The 20,575-nt window shown below is 49.0% G+C and overlaps 1 long non-coding RNA gene across 1 annotated transcript; it reads right to left on the reverse strand.

Moving 5' to 3' along the window:
- Positions 1-9,918: 9,918 nt before the first annotated feature.
- Positions 9,919-16,496, reverse strand: LOC133277207 (uncharacterized). The gene is made up of 2 exons (XR_009746117.1): positions 16,338-16,496; positions 9,919-10,404 (listed from the first exon to the last, which is right to left on the reverse strand). It is a non-coding gene; the product is annotated as an uncharacterized LOC133277207 (long non-coding RNA).
- Positions 16,497-20,575: the final 4,079 nt, after the last annotated feature.

Consider the following 20,575-nt stretch of genomic DNA (forward strand, 5'->3'; position numbering starts at 1 on the left):
CCCATCGGGTGTCAGGGTGCTTCCACCCATGTATGGACTGTCTGCAATGAGCATCCCTCTCAATCCCTCTCAATCAAATCCTGGACTTGGATCCCTCTGGCTGGGAGTTATCCGGAATCTGGGGATAACAGCCCTGTAGCTCAGGGTGGGTCTGCATATGGAGATGATGCTGCTTTGATCTGGCTGTTCAGAAGCTTGATTTAAAGCCTGTGAGCCTCTTCTGAAACAATTTTCAGCCTTTTTCAAGATAAAAGGAAAAAAAATCCCCAACCAAACCCTCCTTTTTACTCCTCTTTTTAAAGTAAAGACTTCAGATGGCTCCACGGGGTGAAGATGCTTTGTTGCCAATGGTCCTGGCCAGTAGCTGTACCAGCACAACCCATGCATTACAGCTCCTGCCTATGACTGCATACTCTCCCCCCTCCTCCTCCTTTTCTAATTATATTCCATTTCAAGATTATTAAGGAATAATTGCATTACTAAAGACAGCCCTAGTCTGGCATTAAGGACCGCTTCTGCCCAACTGCACAGCACTGAAGGTACCAAGCGCTGGTGCACAGTAATGGAGCTTACCGCAAGCACTCAGGAAAAGAGCTCCCATCACTTCAGCTAATACAGCTATTTGCTTTGAGCACATCCTGAGATTCCCAATCCCTTTCCTCCTCTCAAAGGCTCACATTTGCCTAGAGTGCACCTAGGTTGATGGCTGAGCCGCACAGTTGTTGGACATGCTTGTGGGATGTATGGCACTCCTTTCTTCGTGTCCTAACAAACCATTGCAATGCTGGAGACAGACCAGGTCTTCATGGGAGGCAGAGCAAAGGGAACGAATGCAGCAAAAAACAGCTGGGTGTGTGCAAGAAGGGTGCAGAGTAGCATTACTGCCTCACTCCCCTTCTCCTATTCATTCCCCTCCTCTGAAGAGGAAGGAGCATCCTCAGCAGGAGCTGGCCCCCTCGGTGTGGCCACTGAGATCCTTCTGATTTGGAGCCAGGTCTTTCGTTGCTACCTCAGTCCCTGATTCCTTTGAGCTGCCATCGCCATCTGCCTTGTGGTTCTTATCAAAAGCTGTCTTGAAACCCAGATAACCAGAGGGGTGTGCAGCAAGGCTCCCAGCCCTGCTGTAACCGCTCAGACACACTGAGAGATGAGCCAGGGCCCAGCTCTCCTCTGCCTGCCTGGCTCTGCCAGCAGCCCTGCCTGAGCTTGTGATAACAGCAAGTGGGTCTCCCTGAGCCTGAACACTTGCTTGCACACTAACAAATGACATACACAACTGTGCCACACAGACATTACCCCTGCGCTGCACACAGTGTTGCACACTGCGACAACACCTCTGTCTGAAAGGTATGGTCCTCAGTGGCACGTGGCAATGCTGCACATAGTATTTGGAGCCAAATCTGGAATATATTTTGGCTAGTGGATGGGCTTGTCAGCATTGCAGAGGGATGAACTGTTGTCACAACCCTTATGACAAATGCTCTCATGAATTTGAATATGAAAATCTGAAAAGGATCCAAGAACAAGCCCACCTCCAAGCTTGGATGAGGTCTGGATTTGGCATCATCCCTCCTGTTCCCATGTAAAAGGCTGAGTGAGGGCCAGGCTGTCCCAGGGGGCTCTGCACCAAGCAGGATGCACCCATGTGTAAAAGGACTTCCAGTCATAGCAGAGGCAAATCCAGACTTAATATCCTCTGTTTGGAGATGGGAGAGGTTGAGGGATTTGGGGATGGCCGTGACAGCAACAGCTGCGCTCAGGCTGCAGCTTTCCACCTCAAAAAAAACCATGATGTGGACAAGGTACTATTTTAGCCTTGGTAGAGAAGAGCAAATAGAAATGCATTAAGATTAAATAGTGGTACTCAGCTGAGCAGCCACAGCACTCTCTGCAAGGCCAGGTATCTCTGCCTGCTTTGCAGCTGGGGAAACTGAGGCAGGAGCAGGCAGGGTCTTGTCCCAGATCACCCTGCAAACCCATCTTCTCCCCCTCTGATGTTCATTCATGTCTGCCACTCACCCTCTTAACTCCACCAGAGCCATTTCACACCCTTGGGTCCCACCACAGCCAGCAATGCCAAGCAAAAATGATTTATTATTATTATTATTACCCTGCTATTATTATTGCTGCCTAGATAATCCCCTGTCAGAATATAAATGTGCCTCCCCTTCCAGTGTGAAAGTGTCCTGCTTAATGATGCTGTTTTCCTCCACTGGTACCTTCAGCTCTGACATATTGAATGTTAATGGCACTGGGAGAGCTTCGCTGCTCATCTTCTTCAGAAGATGGGTCATTATAGCATCAGCCATCCTGGTATGAGTACTGTTCTTCCCTCCTCCTTTATTAAGATTTGCTTCACCTCAATTAAATTAGCCGCACACTGCATGGCTTGCTTCCGTGGGAGGGATGGATGCCGCCGTTATCACCTATTCTCTCTGAAAAAGATGGGGGGAAAAAATGTACAATGCAGCCCAGGATAATTGAATGAAAATTTAATGAGCACTTGCGAGAATATGTTAAGAGAAATGTCAATCAATAGCAAACTGATTTCCCGTTTTTAACACCAAATGGACTCACGCTGGAGAAGTCATTCCCCCCTGCCCATGGCAGAAGGCACAGGGAAGGCTGAAGCAGCCAGAGGCAGCTGCGCACTGGGGACTGGGAGGCAGAATTCAATTATTAAGGCCCTATAATCATTGTCTAGATGAATACCCTGTGTGTGTGTAACTAACTGCCCTCTGACTGTGGGCAGAGAGAGGCAGCTGCTGTGTGAGGAATAATAGCCACTGACCCCAGCAGCACATGGATGGAGGCTCAGCTGCCCATACCACCTCTATTTCTCATGTAGTTCTAACTGTTTGGCACCAGGCAGCTGGTTAAGAGGTGGGAATGGGAAACCCGACCTCCCACTGAAAGGATGGAGATGGTTCTGCAACCTCTGAGGCTCTTGCATGAACACTTTGACACAGGGATCCAGCCCCCCCACGACCCTCACACCTCCCACCCCAGAGATGCCAAGGAGGAATGGCCTCTTCTATGCTACAATTGCCTCCCTGGCTGACCTTGGATATGTCCCAGAGGGAGATTTCACAGGAGAACCATGCCAAGTTTGCAAAGAGCAGCTCTTGTTGCATCCAGGTTTTGCCAGCCTGGATTTTCCTGGGAGCCCAGGCCAACACTTTCCCCAGCTCAAAGCCTTACCGGCTGCTGAGTCCTTGATGAAAATGTGATGCTTTCCCTCCTGGGGCCAAAGGCCCCCTCGGTGATGCTCCCATGGACCAGCTCCAGATTCGGTCCTGTGTGTAAATCCTCACTAAAACGGGTCAATAAAGTAAATCTACCTGGGAGGAGTTGCAGATCTCTGCCTGCTGCCATTGGGAAGTGGTTTTCATGCTCTTGGTGAAAAAGCAGGAGGCTGCACAAAACCTGCACTTGATTAACTAAACCAGCCCCATGTGGGGTTCTTGGCAAGCGGCACAGGCACCTCCTTGCCTGCAGCAGGCACCCTCCTATGAGTCAAGGCCCTGCAAACTCAGGGCTAGTTTTCCACTTTTAATTAGCTTCTTTCTATAAAGAAAGGCTTTGACCAGCCACCCTGGCAGGAGCAGGAAGCAGGCTGCCTCACAGCCACATGGACTGTCCCCATGTCCCCAGATGTCCCCGGAGCACTGCTGGAGGTCCTTTTGGACATGCTGATGCTCTCATGTGCACGTCCACCCTGCCCAGCCTACAGACCATGCCCACTCAGTCTGAGTTCCACCACACCCTGGGAAGCTTTAGTTTCACCCCAGATGCCACAAGGTGGGGGAATCCTTGCACCTCCCCAGGCACCCCCACCCTCCCGCAGCAACCCCACACAAAGCAGCTCATTCTCTGCAGCTTCCAGGGCTGTGCTGCAGCAGTAAATATTGCATTAGCTGCGGTGGGCCGGGGCTCTGGGACCTACTCCAGCTTGGCAGGCTCCTCTCAGCCAGCCAGCAGAAGAAGCAGGGATTATGTGAGCTGGACAAAGGGCAGAAAGCAGCCCTGGGGGGAGTGGGAAATGTGACTGCCAGGTCAGCAATGGCTTATCTCCATCCTTCCTGAGGGGCAACAAAACCCTTGCACAACATGTGGCTTTGGTGGAATTAAAATATTCCTCTTGGGGGAGAGATAAAATAAAGGTTTTGGACTGAAGCACTTGGGAATCAAAGGCAAAAAAGCTTCCAGCATCGATCTGAAAAGTGCTTTTCTGCTCCCAGGCAATGCTCTGGGGTTTTGCCGTCGCGATTTTGAAACTTTCTGGAATTTGTTGGGTTTTGTTTCTGCTTGCTGGGAAAGGTCACGGCTTCCTGGGCAGGGAGGGAGAGCTCTGCTTTCTGATACAGCCCTTTGCTCCCTGTCATTTGGGAGCCTGGCTGCCTGAGCTTGCCCTTCATGGAGGTGTGGGGCAGAGGTAACCCAAGAAGACGAGACAAAGGCATTAATTGATCTCCACGAGCTAAACCTGCACACAGAGACCAGAACTAGTGGGACGAAATAAATCCGAGGTGGTCCTTCCAAAACTGCCTGGGTAAGTGAGTTCCTGGTCCTGACTCCAGCGTTTCCCCTCCGTTCTGTGCACAACAGGCCTTTTGTTAAATTTCACATCCTGAAAGAATTTAATGGCATTTTTATTTTTAATCCATCACATGTGTTTTGTTTGGACTAATCCAGTGCGGCTCCGTTCACAAGCAGCTCTTTTCCAACATCACTAAATTTTTCATGACTTAACCTGTTGACAAGGACAGGACGTGTTCGTCCCTTGTTACACAAGCATCATTAGGTGCACAAGGACTCTGCAGCCTGGTGAGTGGATAGGGTGGTGAGAGTTTTTTGCTGATGATGGGAAGAGAAGCACAGCCATGCTTTGGAGGTGAAGCTGTTCCCCATTTCTTTCGGAGGGGACTCCAGGGCTGCTCAGCAGCTTGTTGTGATTTTGCATAAACCTGTGCTTCTGCAAACCACACCGTCTTGCCCATAAAATGTGGTTTTGCTGGGGAGGAACTGGCATTCCTATTTCCCAGCTGAAGGACAGAGCTTGGGACTGTCTGGAGCAGCAGCACTAATGTTCCTTAATTAACATAATTCAATTAAGCCCTGCAGCGGGGTGCAGCCAGGCAGTGAATCAGCCCATCCACCATCAGCCAAGAGCCAGCACGTGGCCACAGCACATTCAAACCTGGGCTTAACATTAAGCCAGGACTGAAGTCTATCTCTGTGCAAGAAAGTGTTTGCTCCTGATGTGATGCATCCTCAGGTCCTCTTGCTTTTCCTGGGCTTGGGCACTGGGATGCACAGCAGGCCTAAAGTGGATCAGTGGTGCTCCAAAAGGGATAGAGAGACTCTGCAAACACCCAGCCTGCCTTCAGGCTTACACGCACTGCAGATGCGCCTTTGAGCACATCTGGATCCTGTCATAACTTGGGCCGTGAAGAAAACATGCATACGCGAGCTAACACCCCCGTGAAGTGCCTTTGTGTGATCCCTCAGAAGCGCCTGGTTCCCAGTCTCTGGGTTGCTGCTCTAATCAACTCCAGACCTTGTTTTGAACATCAGATACATTTCAGTTTGCTGCTCCTGAAGACATCCCTCTCCCCTCACTCATCCCCGAGCGGCAAGCGGGGAGCCTGTACACAGCCTTGGAGCTCCCTGCCTGCTGGGGGCAAGGAACTATCACCAGACTAAGGCTGGATGGAGGTTTTCAAGGGACAATAGCACAGCAAGGAATCCCACTTCAGACACTCCTCGCTCAAGAGAAGCCTGGCCAAGAAACCAGCACCAAGGCTGTGGGGCATATCTGCCAGCTGCAGCGAGGCCGCAGCCAGGACGTGTGGCTGCCCCTGGTGCCATTTCTGCCCACCGTGCTCTCTTGGGTGTTGGTTTTAACTGGGAGTTTTTAAGGGGCACCACATTGTCCTGGGGTCATTATTTCCACACACAGGTGATTGTTTGGGTTAAATCCAAGCCAGCAAACATGGTTATCACAGCATACCGTGTCCCAGGCTGGCAGCTGGCTGCCGATGGAGGCTGTGGATGGAGAGGGTGCACTTCATAAAAGTCCATTATTTTGAGCTGCTCAGTGACAAACAACTGGATCTTCCTCCTTGTTGCAGACAGCAGCCTAGGGTGCTGGGTGCAGGGGTGCTCTGGCCACAGGAGGACATGGCTCTGCAGCAGCTTGCTGGGCTTGGTGGTCTGTTGGGTTTTGGAGCATCACAGTGAGTTGCCATCTACAGCTACCAGGGTCTGGAGGTCTCTGAGGCTTTGGTTTGATCAAAACCAAAGGCAGAATAAGCTGTTAAACAGAGCAGCTCCATGAGCCTTTTGGGAGGTCTGGAAGATCCTGGAGTAGTCACCTCGGGACAGACAGCGGGTGCTCTGCATTTATTTATCCCCTTCCATAAAATGCCCAAGCATCTTGTGCCAAACCACCACAGTCCTCTCATTAAATCAACATGTGCCCCAGCATGGCAGGGCCTTGAGACCGTTCAGTAGGTCAGATCAGGGGTGGGTTCTGTGTTTGCATTTTTCTGATACTGGAGGCAAAATGAATCATCCCACAAATCCAGGTTTTGTCATAGATTTGCAATAAAGCCCCAAACTGTAGGAAAACTGCACTGGGTGGAGTCCAAGGTGCCACGTTGCACTGGTGGATTTATTTTGTTCCCTGGAACTGGATCCCTCTGAGCTGGCTCCTAAACTGGGACAGCACAAACCCCAGCCACTCCCTGAGAATAAACCTGGCTGGATAAACTGTGAAGAAGTGGGAGACAAACATCCCATTCACCAGCTCTCCTGGAGAAGTCGTCAGGATAAAAGCCGTTGCCAAAGCCACTGTAACAAAGGCATCTCTCTCCAGCACACCAGAACAGGCAAGGACAAGCCATGGGGTCAGGTCTGAGCCAGGGAAGAGACAGGAGCCATATGACTGTTAAGTTTGCTGTGTGGCCATGGGAAACCTCCTAGTGTGGTCCTAATCTCACTGGGGCAATCTCTCAGCATGTGGCTTTGGCCTTTTGCCTGCAGGAAAGGATATCAGCACTTCTGCACCATGGAGTTTCAAGGACAAAGTGGGGCTCTGTGTCTAAAAGTGGACATTAGTATGGGGAGAGAAGGGACTGAAGAATTGCTGGTAGGAAATGGAGAGGGGACTGAGGCTGCTTTGTGCCCAGGTAGGCCTACCCAGAGCACATTTGGGACCTAATGCTGGGAACATCTTGTAAGCATGCTGGGGAGAGATGAGCTGCGCTGGCTGGCTTGCTGAGGGACAAAACCCTGTGCAGTCCTAATCCTGCTTTGCAAAGAAGAGCTCCCATCCATGCATGCACCCCTACACCCATGTGCACCCCTGTGCCCATGCACTCCCCTGGCAGCACCCACCTCTCACCAATGCAGTGACCCTGTGCCTTCTTTTTGTGGATTGATTTTCCACTTAAAACACTTATTCAGACCAGATCATAGACTACTGCAGATTTAGGCCTGGCAGCACCCATTTTTTGAAGGAAAGGGTTAGTTGCTGTTGTGCATATCCATCCACCCTGGGTGGGAAGTTCCATATGGGGCAGGAAGGGATGTGGTCCAGGGCAGGATGCTGCCACAGGTCACTAGTTCTACCCTCTGTTGTATATCAAATAATAACTTCCTCACCCAGAGAGAAGCATCTCCAAAGGCATCCAGCCCCCCACTGCCTTTCCTACTGGAAAATCCCTGTCCTGTGAGTGAAGCCCACTCAGGTGCGGCCTTGTTGGCGCAGCATCCCGTGGAGGAAGTATGGGATCCAGATGCCAGGAGCAGGGTTTGGTTTCCTTTAAGTATAAGGCATACGACAAAGTCCAAGCAGAGACTATTTATTGATTTTAATGAAAATAGTATGTTGCCTCGAATACGGATGTTAATTAAAAGGCACCCGCTGCTGTTTATCACTGGCTGAGTCTCTGGCAGCAGTAAAAAGAGAAACGAGTCAGGGAGCTCATGCCAAAACCTCCCCATGGGGAAGGTGGATGGTGCCGGGAGCGGGATGTGGGGCTGGAGCATTCCTGCTCCTCTGCTTGGAGAGAGCAGCTCCGAAAATAAACTCTTGTGAAAGCTGGGCCTGGCAAGCCATGTTACTGCAAAAGTGGGACTAAAGCTCATGGTGCAGCCCACCAGCCAGCCAGCCACACAGCACGTGGGTGTGGGCAAATCCAGCCCTGGCTTCGCTGTTTACTTAATAATTTCACACAATAGCATCCTTTATATAGATAAATTTTTTGTTTTTCTTCTCCTTGTTACGCATCAGACCACTATGCAGACAAAGAGGCACCATGCACATAAAAACTTGCTCCATCTTGCCTGGGGGCAGCAAATTTAAAAGCAAAATTGAATTCTTAAGGCCCCATGGAAAGTCACTGAACCTGCCATGCAAGGTCTGCTGGCACAAAGGCAGGGACGCTAAATAAAAACCCCTGGGTGCATGCTACATTTTTCTGATATGGATCCAGCACACAGAGGCTCTGGGCACAGAAGCAGATTAGAGGTGGTTTCTTTGTCTGGAAAAGAAAGATGATTTCAGCTCATGAAGGAAGCATCTTGCTTGTAGTTACCCAGTGTGCTGGCTTGCTGGGTTTCTGCTCATGCCCCACTCCTGGCATCTCCTCCCTCCACAAAACCCTCTGGGGGGTTTGGAGGGTTTGGCAGGTGATTTTTCCCCCAAGTCCTCAGCAACCCTTTGGCATCGTCCTCACCTTTTTCCTCCAAAGTGGCTTTCTGAAGAACAGTGGTGGGTCAAACCCTGCTCCCAATGCAAAACACAGACTGTGCTCCCATTCCTCAAAAAGCTTTGATTTCTTCTCAATGCTCCTTTTCCCCCACCTTGTACAACACATGCAGCCAAAATTCCCAAATTCCACTATGGGAAGGGGGCTGTTTGATCGCAGAACTGGGCTCCTCAGCTGCCTGCAGAAGGGTTCACATCCCTGTGCACACCCCAGCTCTCTCCAGGAACATAGGCTGAAGCTGAGGACAACAAAATCTATGGAGAAAATACATTTGGCCTGATTCAAGCAATAGTCCATTAAGAGTGCTTCTGTGGGCTTTGGCCTACTTAATACAGAGCTTGGGGCTAAAAGCAATGTCAAAGCCAAGATCAACCCATTACTGGTTAGATTACTAGTATAAGATGTTCAGAAGCCTTCCAGAGGCTTTTGAAGTACCCGAGCTTTTTTCTGCTCTCCCTTTTGGCATTAACTCTCAAGCAGCCTGGTCTTTTCTGGGAGTACCCTGTGTGTAGCCCCCATGCACAGAGGATTTAAGGGCAGGCAGGGACATGCCTAATGTGACTGTGCAGAGGTGGAGCCTGGGGTCCATGCTAAGGGTAAATGGTGCTCAGGTGACTTTTCAACCAACAATGAGACATGTTTGCTCATGCATTAGCCAAAGGTGCCTTCCTGAGCTCCCAGTAAACAGCATTAAGATCCACCTCTCCTCTACAGAGATCTCCTGGAGCAGATCCTCATCTCCATAAGGGCTTGTGGCAGGGATGGCCAAATTACCCCATGGCAGTGGGATGCCTGGGTCCTGTTCATTAGATGATGGCAAGTTTGTGTAGATGGGGAAGAAAAGAGCGAGTGCAGCCATTCACCTGTATTGACCCTGTTACTTGCCAGGCTTCCCACATCAAACAGCCCATGTGGGTTACTCAAAGCAGGCTGGCAGCCTTCGCAGGGCTGGTTTCGCAGCCTGCCCCTGGGCACACCAAAAACAAATGCAGTGAAACATTTGGTTAGAAAATGGTTTGGGTTTTTTTCCTTTTTTTCTCCTTTTTTCCCCCTGGGTCTGCAAGCCGGGGCTGAGTCATCTCCAGATTTCCTCAATGAGAGATCTAAAGCACTTCAGAAAAAATAAAAAGAGACAAACCAAAACATGTCTGTTGTTTTAATCACGGCTGGGTTTCACAAGACATAGCTGGTCTGGGCTGTGATGCAACTGGGTCTCTTCTTCCAAATCACACACACGGATTTTGTTTCTTCTGTGATCCTCTCCCAGGCTGGCAGAGCCGCTCCATGAGCACCCGCAGACACTCCTGGGACCTGCTGCCCTGCATATCTGGGAGCACATAACCTCAACATCATGATCGGCAGTACCTCTTGCCTTGTTTTGCTCCTCTCCAGCTTGAAATAAGGCAGTTGCTCTTCTTAAACAAGCAGCCATTACAATCAGCTGCCCAGCTGGGCGATGGTGTTGCTGTATGTTAGTAGCCAAAGGGCCAAGTGGTTTAGGAGCCAGTCAGTGCACTGTGGCCACACACATTAGTGGCCAAACACATCTTGCCTTCTCCTCTGTCTTAGTCCTCGTGCAACAGCATCCATATGCATGCAGGGAAGACTCAGGCATGATTTGTTTCACCTGTGGGAAGGGGGTGAGCTGCAGCCATGGCGATTTCTGGTATAAAATAACAATATCAGTCTTAAGAGAGACATGGAACTGCTTGAGCAAGTCCAGAGGAGGCCATGAAGATGCTCTGAGTGCTAGAGCACATCTCCTATGGAGCCAGGCTGAGAAAGCTGGGCTTGTTCAGCCTGGAGAGGAGAAGGCTCCAGGGAGACATTAGAGCAGCTCCAGTGCCTAAAGTGGCTACGAGAAACCTGGAGAAGGGCTTTTGACAAGAGCCTGTAGGGACAGGACAGGGGGGAATGGCTTTAAACTGACAGAGGGGAGATTGAGATGAGAGCTTAGGCAGAAGTTCTTCCCTGTGAGGGTGCTGAGGCCCTGCACAGGTTGCCCAGAGAAGCTGTGGCTGCCCCATTCCTGGCTGTGTTCAAGGCCAGCTTGGATACAGGTGCTTGAAGCATCCTGCTCTAGTGGAAGGTGTCCCTTCCCGTGGCAGAGGGGTGGAACTGGATGAACTTTGAGGTCCTTTCCAATTCAAACCAGTCTGAGATTCTAGGATTTATAAGGGGGTAAAACGCAGCCAGAACCCAGGGCACACTATGCAGCACGGACACAGCCAGCACTGTTTGTCTGCTCTGGGAATACTCAGAAAAGCCAGTGAGAAGCTCGGGGGTTGCTGCTGAGCCTGCAAACACAGGCAGCCGTGAGGTTCCTCCATGAGGACACTGGAGTAAAGGGCAGAGCTGTTTTCTCCTGCAGCAGCTAAGCCCAGGCAGCTTCTTATGCAGAATTGCTGGGTTCTTCTTCTTTGCCTTTAACACAAAAAGAGAACTCGCAACCCTGCTCTGGTGCACTTCCCCCTTCTCCTCCAAACCCAACCACTTCCAAATTGTAGGCTGAGTGGGCATATTTATGAACTGAGAGAACTTCAACCGCAATGCTATTTAGAAGTTTGTTTTTTGATGAGCACCTCTGTTTTTTCCACTATGTAAATCAGCCTCTGAGTTGCATTCTGCTGTGAGGTCAGTTTTTTGATCTGAAGGTGATAGTTCCATCACTGGGAAACACCTGGAGAAGGCTTGTGTCCTGCAGAAAATCCTGCTGGGCTCTTCCCATCTGTTGTTGGGATCATTTGCTATGTGTTACCTTTTAGAAACATGCTCTTTTCATTTGGCCAGGCAGGAAAAGTGGTTTGAAAACATCACAGGCAGGAGTGATCCATGGAGCATTTTCCCTCCTCCCCTGCATCCTGTGTCTCCCAGAGGAAACAGGGCACCTGGTAGTGTAGGTTCCTCTATAACACTAGACAGCCTGGATCCAGACGCAAGCCTTAAGAGAGCTGATGCTGAGCATCCAAAAGGAGAGTATGCTGCCCATTTAGCTTCAGCGGGCACCAGCTCCAAACCCACAGTGAAGTGTGAGGATGGTGCTGCCAACACCCTCCTTTGCCCTGTGATGGGCTCAAGCTCTTATCACACAGAAATTCCCACCTTCTCTTGAGAAGCATTAAGTTTTCAATGTGCCAAAACATCAGCTCTCAGGAATCTACTGATACCGGGAAATAAAGGGTTAACATTGTGCCTGCTTGCTTAAGCAGTTGCTGTGCTTGGTGAAGCAGAACCATAGGAGTCAAAGTTGCTAGAACGGTGAAGCAGAATTGTAGGAGTTACAGCTGCTAGGCAGAATTGTAGTAGATCAGATTCATAACTTAACATTTAAGACATTCTTGTTTAAATAGTATCTTTAGAAAGAAAAGGAACAAAAGATAGAGTAACAAAATTTGCAAACTTGACAAGTTTCTGCTTTAAGATACATAAAACCGGCTTGTACCGAACCTGAAGTTTGGATAGGAGCCGAAACCCTATTGAGTCTGCGTGAAAGCAAGAGGTTTCTCGCAGTGATGAAGAGGAACTACAGGCCTTCATCCTCACGACCCCTAACGAACACCACCAGGAGGCACTGCACAGGCGCACCAATAGGATGAATGCCAGAAAACTAATTATAATACTAGACGGGAATAGGTTTTGCATATGTATTAGGCGTGAAGCAATCTCATGTTTAGGTAATCATTCTATGTAATATAAAAGAACTGAGTGGCAAAGGGGGGGCGTGCATGCTTTTGGAGGAGCAACCCCCATGCGCCTCAGCTGAATAAAGCATACCTACTTTACAACTCTAACAAGTTGTGGAGTCTTGATCCGTGCATCACTACCTCTCTATAATGCATGGAGAATGTAGCCCTGGACTTATTATAACAAGTGATCATAAGGCTGGAGCATCTCTGCTCTGAAGACACATTCAGAGAGCTGGGCTTATTCAACCTGTAGAAGGCTCCGAGAGACCTTAGAGCAGCTCCCAGTGCCTAAAGGGGCTACAAGAAACCTGGAGAGGGGCTTTGGACAAGCACCTGTAGGGACAGGACAAGGAGGAATGACTTTAACCTGACAGGGGAGAGATTGAGATGAGATCTCAGGAAGTTCTTCCCTGTGAGGGTGCTGAGGCCCTGGCACAGGTTGCCCAGAGAAGCTGTGGCTGCCCCATTCCTGGCTGTGTTCAAGGCCAGGTTGGACAGGGCTTGGAGCAACCTGGTCTAGTGGAAGGTGTCCCTGCCCATGGCAGGGGTTGGAACTGGATGAGCTTTAAGGTCCCTTCCAACCTTCCAGCAGTCTGTGAGTCTGTAAACTATGCAGTATAAAAAATATTAAACCTGCTTCTTGTATTATATGTATTTTCCAGACAATGGCTTTCCTTCAGACACGCTAACCCTGCTCATGTAGTCACCTGTTTCTGTTGTACCAAATCCAGATCTTCACTTTCTTAAGGTGACAACTGACCCTTGAATCTGCCGCATGGGATATGCAGCCCCAGCGGCTTCCCCTTGGGGGCTCTTCCCTCCTGACCAGCAATGTGGTGGGCTTAGGGACAGGGTACCTTTGGTAACAGGGAGGTGGGCAGCAGGAGGATGGCCATGGGTCTGGTTTCAGAGGAGATGGGATGTAGGAAAGAACTTGTCCCAGCCATCTGTGGAGCTCCACAGCTGAGGAGCATTGCTCACAGGGCTCTGAAAGGCTCCAGGCAGGCAGGGGATGTGCTTATCAGGGGTATTAGTGATGCTCCTGTAAAGAGAAGGGGCTTATGCACCTGATTTTGGACTGAAGAGCTATTTGATTCTCTGCTCCCTATGGAAAGGAAAGCAATGCTGCAAAACAGGCAAATATGGAGCAGTGGGGTGGTGCTGCACTTGTGGCGTGTTCTGCTCTGTGTGGCTATGCTGTGGGTCTGGGTGTCAAAGCAAGGAGCAGGGAGGTGTTAGAACAGAAGGAGTGTCTTCTGGGGAAAAAGTAAAAAAAAAGCAGTTGGGACTCTCAGCAACTGCAGGAGTCACCTATCAATCTTGGAGAGGGGATTTTCTTTGTAGTCCAGGAGCCTGCACATAGCAACAGAGGAGTCTAAGGAGCCTCTGGGGTCTGCGTGTGGGGACTTCGCTAGGAATTAAATGCACTTTTACTTTTGGTGTTTTAGAAATGTGTTGTTTGATTGTAGGGGTGAGCGGGGCCTGGAAGCACAAATGAGAGAGTGTATGCTTGTGTGTGTGTATAGAAAGGTTTTGAAACCAGAGGGTGGCTCTTCCCAGGCTGGTGTCACCTGGTGCTGAACCACAAGCTTTGATAGAGAAGCTTTGTGGAAAGAGTACAAGGGATGGGAATCATAGAATCTCAGACTGGTTTGCGTTGGAAGGGACCTTAAAGCTCATTCAGTTCCACCCCCTTGCTACAGGCAGGCACACCTTCCACTAGGGCAGGTTGCTCCAAGTCTGAACCCAACACTGAGGCAAATGCACTGGCAGGCTCTTGGCTGAGATTTGTGGGGGGTTTGAGAGTCACAAAACCCTGTGGGTTATCAAACACCTCTTCAGACTCCCCTCCTGCCATGGAGGAGGATGAAGTGTGCTTCCTCCTCTTCATGTGGTGAGTCACGTGTGCTACTGTGCTGCAAGATCACCAGAGGCACTGAGATGAGTGAATGCGGCTTTGCAGGAGAAGCTGCTTGCTTTACAATGAGGTAGGGGAGCAAAAAGCTTACACACATGTATGTTCTTTCCTACTAAACATCCTAGATGCTGCAGATGGCCTCCCTCCCTGCTTGCATACAGTGAAGTACTTCGGGACAGGGGTATCAAGCAGCCAGTGCTATAGAAGGGGTTGTTGGGGTGTTCAGGGGGAAACAAATTGAGTGTTTCCTTGCCAGGCTGCTGGGGAGTTAATCCAGCTCACCCCTTGCATACTGGAAAGGGAAGAGAAGAGAAGAGAAGAGAAGAGAAGAGAAGAGAAGAGAAGAGAAGAGAAGAGAAGAGAAGAGAAGAGAAGAGAAGAGAAGAGAAGAGAAGAGAAGAGAAGAGAAAAGGCTGAGTCTCTGCTTGACCCCAGTGCTGCCTGCATGTGGCTGATGTGACCCAGGAGGAGGGTCCTTGCTTAGGCCCCAGCCAGTGTGGCAAGTAAGAAAATGTGGTTGCAGCTGGCTGAAACAAATCGGGTGAAAGGGCTGAGGAGGATCAAGCAGCAGCAGTGTGATTATTTTTGTCATCAGGCCTTGATTTGAATACAACAACAACCACAGCAGCAGGAAGGTGAGGAGCTATGGTAGTAGATCTAAAGAGTGATTACTGCTCCCCACATAGCTTCTCATCCCTGGTACCTGCCAGAACTCAGTTCTCCTCTGCCTGGTCCTCACAGACTGCTGCACTCCCTGAGAGGGTTCTGGTCCCACCCAGGCACAGCCACAGCAATGAGATCTGCAGAGCTGGGCGCTGATGCCTGAGCTTGGTTAGTCTCCACTGTACTGAGAGTCGTGCTCCCATCCTCTTAGAAAGCATGAGGTTTTCTAACTCAGAATAAGCTGTTCCAGTGTAAACCCTGCCCAGAGCTGGCACAGGAGCCAAGCATGCACAGAGGGAGTGTGGTGGTCCTGAGTGCCTGGGGGAAGTGGGCTGAGAGGTGGGCAGCTTGTGACTTGAGTGTGGGCTTGCTCTCTCCCATGTGCCCCTGTGTGTGGTGTGAAAGCAGGCAGGGAGGCTCTGGAAGTGCTGGGAGGAATGACCTCAGCACTTCCATACTGTGCTCCAGCTGGGCCCCCCTGCTAATTTAAAGCAGGCTAGAATTATATGAATGGTAAAATCTGCCAGTACCCTCCTGGAGGGTCAGAAGCACTGGGAAGCCCCAGTACACTTGCCATTGAGAAGGAAGCAGTGTAGGACCTGGTATTCATGGCAGGTTCCATGCCACTGGAGGATCATCCTTGGCCAGCTTTGCCTCAGTTGGGCTCAGCCACAAGAAACTGTTGCAGCGTCTGTCTAGCAATGGACACGTAGCTCCCTGTTGCTGACCTCACTGTCAGAGTTGGGACCCCTGTTTGTGGCAGAGGAGAAAGCAAGAGCGTATTTGCATGCTGTGGCTACACCCTGCCTCAACCAAATTACCAGCAGAAGAGCACAGGCACACCTCCTGCCTGATCCCCAATTTATGGCAGGGAGGGGAAGGTGAGTAAGGGAGGGAGCAACAAGCATGGCTATTATACATGCAAATACAGTAATTTCTGGTTCACCAGTGCTTTACTTCTGGTGTATTTTCCCACTACTTGCAAGCTGGTCATTATTCTGCACATGTTGGGGTGCAAAGGGCTGGGCAGACAGCCCTGTCCTGGCTGCAGATGCCAGCAGTGCTGGGTATCTTCATTGCTGTGCCTGACCAGGGCTGTGTGCAGACAGAGCTGGTGCCCATGCCTGCCTACACAGCCTGTGGGAATGCTGGTGCTCCTGGGCTCGCCTGCAGCCACACACCAGGGCTAGGATGGAGAACAAAGGCAGTGTTTCACATCCCCACCAACCCAAGCAGGCTTCCTTCTAGGAGAATTTATCATGTTTCCCAGGGGAAGAAGCCAAGCAGAAACACCTGTGGGTCCTGGGGAGGAGGTGGCCTCCTCATCTACCTGGTAGAGCTGCTGCCTCTGAGGATCCTAGCTATGAAACGAGGGATGTGCCAACTGCCCTCTTGCTCTTTTGGGAGGCACAGCTCAGCCTTGGTACCTCTGGCTTTGGGTTGATCCTGTTGGAGAGGCTGAGATTTGCTTGTTCCTGCAAATCAGCAGCAAACCTGCTGAGCAACTTTGGCATGAACTCAGTCCAGGCTTTGGCAGCAGGAGAGCAGGATCAGTCCGTCTGCAGCTCCTCCAGAGAGGCTCTAATGAAGTGGTCCTTTGTGCGTAGCAGGAATGGAAACAACAGCCCTCAAGTCTGACCCCAGACAATTGTTTTCAGCAGAGAGAGCTGGGGAGGCAATTAATAACGTTTAAACGAAAGAAGTAAAAAAAGCAATACTGTATCTAGAAATTCTTCTGAGGATCAGAGCTGTGACAGAAAGATACATGCTTTAGCATTTCTGTCAGAATAAGTGACCCTCCTGAGAGCAGGAGGTTTTGAGGCTCTTTCTGTCCCACTGGACATAATTTAAGCAATGCATTACTGCTAAAAATCACTGATTTTACCCAGTAGATGAGTTCCAAAGGGTCATGTTTTTCCTAGTTTGCTGGAAGGACAGGGCGATACATTATTAGAGAGCCACAACGCGTACAGTAGTTTCTGATTAGAAGAGAACATTGTCAGCATTTCTCCAATTAGGCATGGGCATCAAGTTCCCCACGTACAAAGGGGCTGGTAGCAAACCTTCATCCCTTCTGCTGGGAGCAAGGATCAGGCTAAGAAAATGCAGCCCATCTCCTCAGAGCCTCTGTGAAGCTTCCCAGCAAGAGCCAACTTTTCCACTCCAGCTGTCAGTGTCTCAGTGTGCTCAAGCCCTGCCATGAAGGGACCCCCTCTAAGAATGAGAAAGCGTGTTTTTCATGTCTCCTTCCAGACCTTGCCCTTGTAGAAGAGCTGTGCAGTGCTAGTTCTTCTATGACATGGCTGCTCATCCCCTGAGACATGACCCCAGACCACCAAATTCATTTTGCAGAGCCCACCAAATGGCCATCTGAGATCAATTAGCTTGTCATTACTCATCCCCATCAGATCTGAACTGCTGACCTACGAGTGAAAGTCCATATATTTATCTCCTGGCAATGTGCAGACCCGTACAGCTATCTAATGAGATAAAGAAAAGAGGAGGAGGTTGTAAAGAAAAGCGAAGGAGGTCGTGCTCTGGCCGTCCATTGCCTGCTCCAATTAGCTTGAACGCAAGGGCCCAGCTGAGCTCAGCTTGATGGAGAGACTGGAGTCTCTGGGGTGTCCAGCTCTGTGGCAACAGACTGCTGACCAGAGCAGAATGGCTCCTGTTGGTGACGGCTTCAAACAATTTTAGAACTTGAAATGCCATTTTAACTGTGCATTTGAATGGGTGCTTTGTTATTTTAAACTGCTACTCATAACTAGTTAGTAGTTCAAATTAGAGCCTTATTTATTGAAGAAACTAAATATGCAACCCAGAGGCAGTATTTATTGGGTTGTGTGCATTGAAAGTTCATTATTTAGATGAGGATATTTAAGGTGGAAGGAGATATAGCCCTTTTAATTACAGGAACATGAACTTGACTGAAACATTTGCTGCCTGTGAAGGCTGTAATTACTGCACATGATCCAATTCTTCACCTAAATCTAAAAGATCCACAGCCCCTTTCCTCATTTAAATTTATGTGTTCTTGCATATCTGTTTTCTGGTAGTTTATGGGGAGCCCTGTGAAATAGCATTAGTCTGAACATTGAATTCCTTCAGGATGCCTGGGAGGCACTCTTTGGGAATGCTGCTCCAAGCTCCCAGAGGTCTGGCATGTGTGGATGCCATGGTGCAGGTGTAGTGGATGGTGGTTAGGTGTCTCATCACATGGACTTGGGAACAGTCTGGAGCATTGTCAGAAGCAGTGGTTCTTTGTGGAGGGTTGTAGGTCCCCTCTCTCTCCCCTGCTCTGCAGGAGATGGTCTCAGGCAGCCAGCCCCTCAAACAGTACCATTGTCAATCATTCCCTGAACACAACTCAACACATGCCTCCAGTGGGATCAGTACTTCTAATGGGCAAGGTGCTCTCAGCATCATTAGGGCTTTTACTAGTGCTTTTCTGGCTGTGGGTAAGCTTTCCCAGGGACAGCTTCATGGCAGTGGCCAGCACAGGGACACCACTGGTGTGACCAGTCATCTCTGGCTATGTTCATCTAAGCACAACCGTCAGACTCACTTATAATTCAGAGGGTTTACTATTTAATTTTTTTACCTAAATATAAAATCATAGAATGGTTTGGGTTGGAAAAGACCTTAAAGCTCACCCAGTTCCAGCCCTCCTGCCATGTGCAGGGACACCTTTCACTAGACCAGGTTGCCTTATAGTGATGGAGAATTTTATTGTAAGTTGCATTCCCCCAAAACCTTCTTTAGAGCACAATAGCTATTAGGGAAGCAAGCACTGGCCCCAGTGAGTAACTCTGTATTGGTCTTGAGCTTCTCAACTTTCAGTGTGGGTGGGGTACAGTGTTGGCTCTTCTATGATTATTTTAATTAGAAATACCCAGAGGCAAAGGGCAGCAGAATGTGACAGATGAGGCTAGTTTGGTGTTAGTGCTGCATGGTAGAAACCCAGAAAGTGCTGTTCTGGTTTTTAGAAACAACATGCCTCAGCATAAACTGTTGATATAGAGAACTTTTTGGAAATTGCCACAGCTTGGAAAATAATTGTTCCTTTTCTAGAAAATCCTAGAGTTAATCAAAATTATACTCTATGATTAAGGCTCTTCAAATGTTTTCTTTGCTATACCTTTAAATTCCAAATAAATCAATGCCTCTATGGAATTATTCAATTGACATAAATTTGTTCTACCTAAAATGAATAGCAAGCCTGAGAAAGCGATAGGAAATTGTTAATTCATCACTGCCTGCCTTTTCCCACTATATATTTCTGCTAATGAAAATGCAACCTGATAATCAGTCCAAGGAAAACATTAAAAAAGTCCATCCTATGCCCCAAGCTTTCAAAACTTTTCTAAATCTGATAGCAAGAAAACATTGTACATCTTAGTCATTAATGTATGCTGCGGAAAGATAAATGTAAGGTTCAGTTTTTACCACAGTTGCAGCGACCTGTAATTGATGGCCTTTCCACAAGATTCATGGGCTGATGGAACAGTGGTAGAGGGACATTTCAATATATACTGTTACAGTCTTAGGTTTCAGTGTTTAAACTTGCAGAAAAAAGAAAAATATCCTGTCTTTCAGGCCTTGATTCAAACAAATACGAAGCACAAACATGAGTCTCATTCAGGTCAATGGCTTTTAGGCATATGCTGAATAAATGTCTTCCCGAAGCGGGGCTTTACCAGTGAGCACCGGTCATTGGAAACATATTGGTAATGTAAAGAAAGCAGCTGCTCTTCATCTAGTATTTCTGCCTTTACAACTCAGGATAAAGCTGTGGTTGACAAGCCAACCCCTTGGGGCCAAGACAGTGTGTCTTGCAAGAAAATCCCACAATAGTAATGAAACTTTGGAAGAAGTTTATGTTGTGTTGCTGTTGAAGCACCTCTGAGCTCTGTGCTACGTGTGTGTGTATTGCACTGGGAGTGTCAGAAATGGAAAAGTGGCCCATCCTTCACCTCCTAAGCCATAGGCAGTTGGAGCATCTTCTGCCTCAGATGACTATTTTAATAGCTGCTGCTGGCTCAGAACCCCAAGAAATTGCAATTGTCTTTTTGAAACCCCATCTCTCACAGGTGTTTGGCACTATATTTAAGTTGGAGGTTCATCGGCAGCAAACAGGCACACTGTAGGGGAATGCTTGTCATGGCAAAGGCTTGGCATGCTTAAAATGCAAATTGGGAGATCACAAAAAAAAGAAGGTATTTAAATAGCTTGTATAGATTAATGGAAAATGCAGGAAAGTAAGAGAGGGAATGCGGCCTTTGCAAGGGCTCAAGGGTTTCTGAAACATCTGGTGAACTAGATGTTCTGAAACATCTGGTGAACGGAGATGATAGTACAGGGACACACTAAGAGAATTCACTGCTGGGCAGCATTCACAATCCTCTAAGCAAATAGTTGGTGGAAACAGAACTACTCCAAGAAACAGAGGCTGTGACTCAAGGCCTTTGAATTGCAGCTGGTGCTTTGCTCTAGCCCATTTTATGGAGCTGAGCAGGAACATAAACTACGCC

Source organism: Pezoporus flaviventris, unplaced genomic scaffold (genome assembly GCF_033815535.1).
Source record: "Pezoporus flaviventris isolate CSIRO_AGI_PZ_B2104156 unplaced genomic scaffold, CSIRO_AGI_Pfla_v1 ptg000054l, whole genome shotgun sequence".
NCBI lineage: Eukaryota > Metazoa > Chordata > Aves > Psittaciformes > Psittacidae > Pezoporus > Pezoporus flaviventris.